Source organism: Vollenhovia emeryi, unplaced genomic scaffold (assembly GCF_000949405.1).
Source record: "Vollenhovia emeryi isolate VEMERY1.0 unplaced genomic scaffold, V.emery_V1.0 DF939361.1, whole genome shotgun sequence".
Lineage (NCBI taxonomy): Eukaryota > Metazoa > Arthropoda > Insecta > Hymenoptera > Formicidae > Vollenhovia > Vollenhovia emeryi.
The window spans coordinates 31,270-40,240 of record NW_011967005.1 but is presented as its reverse complement, the minus strand read 5'-3'; the positions used below and the strand labels follow the sequence as shown (position 1 = coordinate 40,240).

General features: G+C 40.9%; 1 protein-coding gene and 1 long non-coding RNA gene across 3 annotated transcripts in view; one reads left to right on the top strand and one right to left on the bottom strand.

Annotated features, from left to right (window-relative positions):
* The window catches only part of LOC105558256 (FK506-binding protein 5-like), a 26,027-nt gene that overhangs the window by 9,896 nt on the left and 7,160 nt on the right, over window positions 1-8,971 (bottom strand). The window lies entirely within an intron of this gene.
* On the top strand, window positions 5,827-8,965 carry LOC105558255. Of its 2 annotated transcripts, XR_001008653.1 has the most exons (4): window positions 5,827-6,629; window positions 7,397-7,467; window positions 7,561-7,807; window positions 7,907-8,965. It is a non-coding gene; the product is annotated as an uncharacterized LOC105558255 (long non-coding RNA). The 2 variants fall into 2 exon arrangements; XR_001008652.1 differs by lacking the exon at window positions 5,827-6,629 and having other exon boundaries at window positions 7,251-7,467.

Genomic DNA, 8,971 nt, shown 5'->3' with positions numbered 1-8,971 from the left:
TCTCTCTCTCTCTCTCTCTCTCTCTCTCTCTCTCTCTCTCTCTCTCTCTCTCTCTCTCTCTCTCTCTCTCTCTCTCTCTCTCTCTCTCTCTCTCTCTCTCTCTCTCTCTCTCTCTCTCTCTCTCTCTCTCTCTCTCTCTCTCGACGCGTCGAAGGAACGTCGCCGTTTGCATTTTTGCGACGACGAGCTCGAGGGAGCTCGTATGCCTTACGCGGTAGAGATCCCGCACAGAAACGCCCTCGCGACTCGAAGCGCGCTATATTTTACGCTTAACGCCAGACGTTATCGCCGCCACGGGCAGCGATATACATGTATATGCGTACGCGCGAATAATGAAATCGCGGTAATAGATAATCAGTTCGCATTACTCGGGAATGGGATTAATGACTCGCGCGGGCAAAGATCCTTGTTCAACTCACTTTCAACCGGCAAGCGGAGCGCGACCGCGAATTTGTTCGCGCAATATGCTTTGTTACGTTTCCACTCGACTTACTCCTGAATTCTTAACGAAATTCTTAGTCCGCACGGAGGTTTTCTCTCCGTAAAAGGAGAACGAGGATATTTTGCAACATTTTTTTAAAATGAATTTTGCGCTTCTTGTAAAAAAGAGAATGAGAGAGGGGGGGATTTAAACGTATAATATTATCATCAATTTACATTCGTGTTATTTTCTTAATTGTTACGACAATACCAAAATATCCTAATTCCGTCCATCTTTTCTTTTTTCGCGTATATTATTTTTCTAAGGTAAATCTAAAAGAATTAGAACGATACCGCGACCTGAAAAGTTCCTAAGTTGCAAGGATCACCGAGGAGTGATAAATGCCATTATTATTACTATATCGCGAACGCGCAAACGAGACATTTTGAAAGGAGTTTAATTTTCCGCGCTGACGAGACAATGAACAGAGACAATGAGAGCGTTACGAGATTGTTATGCGTGACTTATGTAACTCGGTAACTTCTCCAAATGTCTCGCGCAATTCCACGCGTCGTAAGCGCACGGGGTCTGATTTTTAGTGCGCGCGCGCGGGAGGTCCGCGGCACCAGAGTTCTAATCGCAATCGGAGGAAATATCTCGAGGAGAGCGGCCGAGAACGCGTTCAATCAAGCGGATCCTTCCCCTTTTCGGGGCCAATTCAACGAGCGTTTCTCGCCGGACGTCGAATATCAAGCGCAGTCGTATCGGGCCCCCGATCGCATGTGCTGGCGTAATTCGAAAACTCTTACATGGTCAGTTTGGCGTGCACTTCCCTGTGCGAGAGCGACTACTTTCACGACCGGGACACGGCGAGGAAGTGCCCCGCTCGATCGATCGTGTAACCGAAGGCTTAGGCAATGGAGCTTACGGCCGCTCTCCTTTCGATCGTCCTTCGTTCAATTCGAGCGCCTGCCGACAGACATGCCTGCATGAATTCCTAGATCGCAATCGCGCGTATTACCTGAGCGACGGCCGCGTCTTGTATTTTAGTTTATTATTGTACAATTGCGTTATAATCGAGCAACACAAAGCCTGTTTACGCACTCGGTATATGTTAATGAAGAAAGCGTTGAAATGTGACGAAGCGTCTGTAGCACGCGCGTCAAAATGTAATATAAATTGAACTTTGTTATGGGTACTCGTGTAGATTAATTTTTTGGTTTAATAGATTGGAAAATATATCGATTCTTCGCCAGAAAAAGTTCAGTCACTCCGCTGGCGATTAAACTTATGAAAAGTATGTCGAGAAGACATCATTTCGAGTCTATAATTTCTCTTTGCTTCTCTCTCGTTTGTTTTTTTATGTCAAAGCTTCTGGCTCATCTACAACATGAAAAGCAAAGTGATAGAGCCACTTTCTACAAACTTGCTTTGAGTCGAAGGTAGACTTTATCAGTTATCGATATTTCCAGGACTTCGTATATTTTTATTTTATTTTATCGACCTACAAGTAACGACAAGTCTCACTGATATGCGTTCAATAATCGCCGTGTCATATTATTAAAACGTTTCTTTTTATATATTTCTAAATCAATTTGTTTAAATAAGTTACTCAATTTCTTTTTCTCTCCCAAGTATCTACACACGTATCGATGAAAAAGTATGTTCACTTCTGACTTTCGCGGATCCTCTACGCTTTAATGATCCCTGCGTATCTACGAGAAAGTAGAGACGTGCGAATCAAGAATTTTTTATGTCGAATTGAATCGAATTTCATTTCCTTTCCTCTATCGAATCAAAGAGAAACGACAAAATATTTATTCAAATCGAAGCGAATCGAATTGAATCGTGGAATTATAATTTTTAACTAATTGTATAATTATTAGTAGCGAATATGTTTAACGTAGAAAAGTAGCACCAATTATATGATATAAATTTGTTTTAACAAAAGACATATATATTTAAATATTTAATGTATAAAACTAATAAAATATACTTTATTTAATATCGCGGTAATTGAAACAATTAGGTGAAAAGTCTGTAACTGATTGGATCTAAAGGTAAGAACCAATCACGTTTTATTGCTACTTAGCCGCTCAATGATCGGTTATGGTACTGAATGCACTTATTAATGGCGTACTGTATTTAACGAGAAACATGATAAGATTGACAATATATATGAATCGTATTCGAACCGTATATTTTCGAATGGTTCAGATTCGAATCGTAGAAATTCAAATTCAAATTCGAATCGTTTCGTATTCGAATAATATTCTCACATCTCCGCGAGAAAGTAAATCATTGCATTTTGATGCCTAAGGTCTGGTTTCACCAACGTCGCTTAACTTTCAGCTTATGTTAGTTTACTTCGTTCTCGTTGTCTCTTTCCAACTGCCCTGCCGGAAATAATTCTACAAAATTCTACAAAAAAATTAAGTATAACTGCCAGAATCTAAGAAATTCTACGTAAATTTAAAAAGTGTTACAAAAATCAACATGAAAATGCTAGAATTGAAACACTTTTGTTAATTTTCGTAATATTTCGTAATAAAATTTGTTAATTTTCGTAATATCGTAATACTCTACAAGTAAGCAGATGTGTTAATTCTTTAAGATTTTGTTGTTTCTCAAAATTTTAAAAGTAAAGTTTTGTACTAATTTTTACAAAATTTTACATTTTCATGAAACACTACTTGCGATAATTTCTTGATTTGAGAACATTGTGCAACGCGCAAAAAAAAAAAAAAATGTTTCAACGAAGATAGAAAAATTTCTACAAATTTCTATTTCAAGTCAATTTTCTTGTAGTTATTTGTAGAAATTTTTTCCGCTAGGGTGTTACTTTAGAAAGAGACAAACACGAATTAAACCAAGATTGAAGTTAAGCGACGTTTGGTGAAACCGGACCTAAAACATCGCTTTCTGGCAATCTGTAAATTTTCGCTCGTCAAAGTACCGAAAACATCCTCGTGAAATCGAAGGGACCGGCGAACATCGCGAATAGCATATTCAAATGTCTCGTACGTCTCACGCATAGCGAATATTTGATTCCTATCAATGTTCGACACTTTCGTTACTCCAGTCACTCCGATTAATAACTGGCAAAGTGAAAAACTCGTTCGAGGGAGGAGATCGGGAGGAGTTGCGCGCGTTGCACAATTATGAAATCACCAGGCGGCCCGCGGCCGACACCAAGCAAACCCAGGTCCGCTTAAACTTCGCCACTGACATTTCGGCGAGGTCGCGGCACTTCAACTCGCATGCTGGTCGAGATAGGGAGAACTCGCTCTATTTCGCGTCGCACGCATGGAAACGTCGGACGGCCACGTGTGGCAATCGACTTCGAGGGTCCCGATTCTCGCGTTTATTGTACCGTGAAGCCTGTTATCTAACCGGCCCGCGGGGCACACGCGAGCGCGTGGAATTGCGCGAGAAGCTGCGGGGAAGGAGACGTTTTGCGTACGCACGGCACGCTGGTCGCCGTTCCGCGATAGCGGAAAACGAGAACCAAATACGGCACGCGCGGTATGTCGATACGAAACGCGCTTGCACGCACGAAACGGGTAGATACTTTCTAACTCGGCCGCCGTCGTGGCTCGTCGTTGATGGCGTTGAATGAAAGCGATCTTTTCCAGCAGCCAATTTCGTCGGCGATATCACAGCTGACGGTATTGCGGCAGCCTGGCGTATGGCATGTACGATTGAACATCGCTCAAAAATATCAGGGGTCATTTTTCCAAGATGTCTCTAAAAACCCCAGGTGGAAGAATATTTAGAAAATTGTGTGGCGAAACAATGTATTTCTAAATAGTACGCCAGGAAAACAGCAGCGTTTTGTCGAATTACCTTAATGCAATCATTGTGGAATTGCCTTCTTTTGGACGATGCAATTATTAAACATCATTCGAGGCATTTTTCCTATCGGGGAAGAATCCAACGAGGAATATCTGGTCTCTCTAAGGCTATAGTATTACATTTATCCTACGACAAAATTTTTAAGCGTCGGCCGCAGGACAGAAAAGTCCTTGAGTATCTAGAAATTGCCTGCAAGTCAGTATCAATGATATAACATTGCAAAAGTGTGTAATTGCTACAAAAAATGCAGTAGCAGAAAGAAACAACGTTGAAAATTTACGCACAAAAGTGTGTTACACGTTTACTCGTATATTTAATTAACGATATTTGGAAATTTCCTAAATGAAAGAGAAGCGGCAGCAAAAGGACGTGAGGTGAAATAGAGTGTAACGAATGGACAGGTAGCAAGCACGTAGCTAGCACCTGGCGCAGTTGCACCTTATAGCAGCGGAGAAAGAGAGAGGGAGAGTAATAAATACAACATAATATAGAGCAGTAAATGCAACATGTGTGTTCCTCCTAGATTTATCTCTTGCTTATTTCTATGACTTTATTTCTAAACTTTCTCTGAAATCTCCTCGAATACTACCGCTATTCTCACACAGAAAAATCGTGTTTATTGCTGTTACGTAGAGAAATTTGCCACGCATATGTTATTACACTTTCACGAGTCTACAGTTTTCTTTCCGCAGAGGGACTTTTCCAAATTACATCCCGACGATTTTAATGTGATAAAGATCCAGCTTTTATAACGGGACGCAGCCATATGTTATTGCGATTAAATGAATGTGGAAACGATCAGCCTTACGTAATCCGAAACCGTTTGCTGTTTGCCAGTAAGATCTACGTTTTCATAAGTCGTATGACTTTAAGCAGCCATTACGCGAAGCAATTTCTTTGTGTTACAAGTTTAATCAAACAAATACTTAAAAGGTCAATTTTATTCGACTTGCTAAGGTGTGGCCCAAGCAGTCTTTCCGTGTAACATTAACCAAGCCTTTTTTTTCAGTGTATTACAATAATCTCTGCGGAAAAATAAACATCTAGGTATTGTAGCTTGTATTGCAGGTGCACCGAATTTTCAAAAACTGCGTAGACGACGCACCGGCAGATTTTACGCGAGCTCTCACATCGATGAGATAAGCGATCGTACGCGTCGTTACTAAATGTAAAGGACTTCGGCTTTGTAAGGCGAATTTTCGTTGGGCAATCGACGCTTCCTTCGGCTCATGAGCAGGCTCATGCGTACATTCTTGGCCTCCGAACGACGTGTCGGACTTTCCCAATTTCGCGATTTCTCGCTCGCGATGTTGCGAGGCGTCTCTGATGACCACCGTCCGTGGAGGATCATCGGATGGGCGTCGTGAATCAGACATCGTCTCCTCCAGAAAATAAGAAGATGGTGCCACGCACCTGTACAGGACTGCGTCCACGACGCTAGAACTTGGTTCAAGTTCCAGTTTCGAGAAATGTGTTGTCAATCAAGTTGCAGCTTTTATGGAATAGCTGCAGGTTGATTGGCTTCGCATTTCTCGGAACTGGAACTTGGACCAAGTTCTAGCATCGTGGACGCAGGTCTTATCTCTCCGCTCTGAATTCCTCGATCATATATATGCACGAGGAACGGTGAAACCGAAAGAGAGGAAGAAGGCGCGCCGGTGCGCATTACGACGAGGCGTGCGCGTGAAAAACGGAAAGCGCGGAGGATCTAATGCCACTCGCCAAGTGGGTCAAGTATTAATCTACGCCCGATACGGATTACTCGCTCATCTCGTGGGCTACTTTGCAAATGTATGATTTAGCGTTCGTCTCTTCTCTTCGTTCATTCGGAAATTTTTCTACTTCGATCTGTACAAATTGAAAGTATAATTCTATTTTTGTATATTATACTATCGTATACATGTAATACAATATTCTGGGGTAGATATGATATCGCCAGTAATTCAAAACAATGATAAGTATTTTTAAAAAAACGACCTACACTGGCCAATGCTTTTATTCAATATAAAAACGACGTTTCGGTCCTGGATTTGGACCCTTTTCAAGTAATCTGTTTCGTAATTATCACTGATCTCGTATCGTTCATTTGGCCAAAATCGCTATGTTAGTAGAATATTAGTCAAAAGAATAAGAAGGAGAATTTTGATTGCACTCTTTGGTTGGAGAGTGCAAAGTCAATTGAAGTTGCATTGTTAACTGTTAAACACGAGTAAAAATGTCCCGAGATGTGTGTTGGACGAGATAACAGATTGAACTTAGTTCATCATCAGTAGATAGTTCAATGCCTCGGTGGTCGAATTGGTGAGACGCCCGCCTGGAGTGTAGGGAGGTCCAGGTTCAAACCCTGGCTGAGGTAATATTTTTCGTAATAAATTTTCTGCATTGACCGATAACTTAACAAATGTAGCCAGCTGTGATCGAATAAAATTTCGAATTTTAATATTGATTAATTTTAAGTATAATCAGTGTTTGCTGTTATCTAAATAAAATTATATAGATGATTATCTAGATAAAATTTTAGCGTTATCTTATCTTTATATAGATAATAAAAATAAGTCTATATCTGCATCTTAGATGAAAGAAAGTGTTATCTTTACTAAATTATCTAAGATAACGTACAGATAATTTGGTTTAGGGCCACATAAAAATACTTAACAGTTACACTATTTAAATATGGATGGCGTTGTAGACCATGCATTTATGTGTGTCATATAACTTAACCTGAATATATTCTATATCCCCCTTTATAATTTCAATTTTTCTATAATTTTTTTATAACTTTTTCTACTGTGTTTACACGAAGTCTTAAAAATATTATCTGAAAATTATCTAGATGAATCATCATATAATTTTATCTTTTATCTAGATATATTCAAAACGAAATCATCTTTATCTTATCTAAGATAAATTTAGATATTTTTATCTTATCTTTATCTAGCTAATTTTAAAATCATCTATGCACAACACTGAGTATAATATATAGTATATTATATATACCCAGCGAGAAATGACTCGTCGATCGATGTCGAATCGACAATGTGGACATCGTTTCTCGAGGAATCATTTCTCACCGGGTAATTTTGTTTCTTATAATATAATAATTATATTTATTCTCCAAAGCTTTTTAACGTCGAATCACCTTAATTTCATCTTAACCGCGATACTCAGTCGGTCAGCCTTATTTATCAAAGGTATTTATTTGCAATCGTTTTACCTGGCAAACAAGATTTTTATCTCACGATCCTCCCTTACAATGCGCGTAATTCCTGCAATTTATATTCCAGGTCTGCGTGCGTATTTGGCATTTCAAGGTGCGTGAGGACTGCTCCTCCGCGCGGTCGTAACAAGGCAGCGGCGTGCGATTGCGATACAAAATATCATCTACATTACTCCTCGCGGAGCGAAGAGACGGTGGAAAGTCTCTCGGTCAGGAATACGTTCGGTATCTTCACGCTGCTCCGATACGTTCCGTCCAGCTGGAATCGTAATCGCAAAGGAATACTCCGCGCTTTTCTTATGGAAAATACGAGGGTAACTGCTAACCAAAATCACGTACACCAATGCCTACTAAGGGCATTACTTTATCTTATTATCTTATTGTATCTTGTTTTATCTTTTTTACCTTTTTAGATTCTTTACAATGCTCCAGCAAGGCCAAGTAAAATACCCATTAATACCCAAAACCTGTCTAGTAATGCCTGAACTCTGTACACCACAATGCCCTCAGCGGTTTACCCCTCGGAAAAATGGCTTCAACGAAATTGACTGAAACTTCAAGTGACGCTGATCGAAAGTTGCAAGTCAATCCTGTGAGCCGTTTTCGTTCTAAAAGGGTCAAAGTTCGACAATAAGTACAATTTCAGCCAAACCCATTTTCCGTAAGAAAATTGCGGGGTCCTCTTCCTCTCCATCGTGTCGCGCGTCTACCTCACGGGCCAACCCGTTAGGACGGTCTAATCGTGGAAGGTCGTTCGTTGGCACCGGCCGCGGGACGCGGCCCTTAACACCGGCGAAATTCCTACGACCTTTGGCGCCGGCTCGAAGCGCTCTCGAGATGAACAAAGCGCGAAAGAGAGAAAGGCGAGAAGGGAAATAGAAGGAATGCAGGGCGGAGCGAAAAGGAACTTGGACGACACTCGTCCGTGTGACGTAGGGACTATTTTGGGATCGCACGGATTCGAATAGCCGATTAGGAAGGAGGACCCGCGGTCATTTCACTTTCTACCGGATCGGAAATTTTCGAGCGCGAGCGCCTCTCGAGCGCGGGCAAAAGTCGCCTCGACCTTTTCAAAGATGCCTCGCTGCGCCGCGCGAGATTTCATTGAAGTCACATGCGATTGCGAGAAACTTTCACGGATTGATGACGCTTCGCCGTAGTTGCCGATTGCAGCTGGTTCTACGAAAAAAAAGTAGCGATTCTTGAGAGAGCAGATGGAAAGATACCATTTTTCGCGCGTCTCTCTTCAGCGTAAAAACAATGTCACACATTCTCATCTGCGTTTGATCGGGTAGATTAAATGGATGCAGTTCGATTGCCTTTTCAATGTCGCATTAAATTATATCTAGCAACTTCTTCGGCCTGAAAATTTACGTCCTGAATAAGACGGAATGTGCATTGTAAAATGATTACATGTCAAATTACAATTATGATAGTGATAATATTGGAACCATCTATTAAGGCCAATGTCCACGATG